We start from the raw sequence: 1,517 nt of genomic DNA on the forward strand, positions 1-1,517 counted from the left end.
TGATGTCTCATGGATGTGGATGTCTCATGAGATTGTCAGTCATTTAAAGCTTTGAAAAGAAAAGAAGAAGCCATCAACGTATATTTTTCTCCCACTAGTTGGCCCTTCTCAATACTCATATTGTAAAGATATTCATACCACTTCCGGTGATTTGAAGTATTTCAAAGATTTTTATATAATTATTTATTTAACTCAAAATTATCATTAGATCACTTATCAAAAATTCGTCAACCAGGGAGTTATAGAAATGAGCCTTTATGAAATATGAAAAAAAACTTGAAACCAACTGCTTAGTTCATGTTTTATTGGAGTTTTAAAAAAGCATTTGGAATTCTCTCTCTAAACAGTTTAATCAGTATACCAAGTGAAAATTTTATACGTTAGCGTTTTCAGAACTTCCTGAGTAGAAATGGTTGAATCAAGAATTTAAGCATTTTAAATGATCATAATAAAACAGTTATAAAACTAGCTTCATATAAAATGGTTTAATGAAACATTCAAACGCTAGTTGGCTTATTCTGTGTTACTTGGGATGTTTGAGTACCATGTCTGAGTAGCGAGTTTGAGAAGAAAATTGAAGAACCGATTTTGAGTAGCAAGCTTGAATAGTGAGCTCGAGAAGCAAGTTTAAGAAGGGATTTGAGAAGCGGGTTTCACAAGCGAGTTAGCGTGACAAGTTTAAAAAGTAATTTTGAGATGCGAGGTGAGTAGCGAGTTTGAGATGCGGGTTTGAAATACGAGTTTCAGGAGCGATTTGAACGGCCGACTTGGGTAGCGAATTTGAGTAGCGAGTTTGAGTAGCGAGTTTGAGTAGCGAGTTTGAGTAGCAAGTTTTAGTAGCGAGTTTGAGTAGCGAGTTTGAGTAGCAAATTTGAGTTGCGAGTTTGAGAAACGAGTTTCAGTTGCAAGTTTGAGTAGCGAGTTTGAGTAGCGAATTTGAGAAGCGAGTTAGAGTAGCGAGTTTGAGTAGCGCATTTGAGTAGCGAGTTTGAGTAGCGAGTTTGAGTAGCGAATTTGAAGAGCAAATTTGAGTTGCGAGTTTGAGTAGCGAGTTTGAGTAGCGAGTTTGAGTAGCGAGTTTGAGTAGCGAGTTTGAGTCGCGAGTTTGAGTAGCGAGTTTGAGTAGCGAGTTTGAGTAGCGAGTTTGAGTAGCGAGTTTGAGTAGCGAGTATGAGTAGCGAGTTTGAGTAGCGAGTTTGAGAAGCGAGTTTGAGTAGCGAATTTGAGAAGCAAGTTTGAGTAGCGAGTTTGAGTAGCGAGTTTGAGTAGCGAGTTTGAGTAGCGAGTTTGAGTAGCGAGTTTGAGAAGCGAGTTTGAGTAGCGAATTTGAGAAGCAAGTTTGAGTAGCGAGTTTGAGTAGCGAGTTTGAGTCGCGAGTTTGAGTAGCGAGTTTGAGTAGCGAGTTTGAGTAGCGAGTTTGAGTAGCGAGTTTGAGTAGCGAGTTTGAGTAGCGAGTTTGAGTAGCGAGTTTGAGAAGCGAGTTTGAGTAGCGAATTTGAGAAGCAAGTTTGAGTAGC

This window comes from Uranotaenia lowii, chromosome 2 (assembly GCF_029784155.1).
Source record: "Uranotaenia lowii strain MFRU-FL chromosome 2, ASM2978415v1, whole genome shotgun sequence".
Classification (NCBI taxonomy): domain Eukaryota; kingdom Metazoa; phylum Arthropoda; class Insecta; order Diptera; family Culicidae; genus Uranotaenia; species Uranotaenia lowii.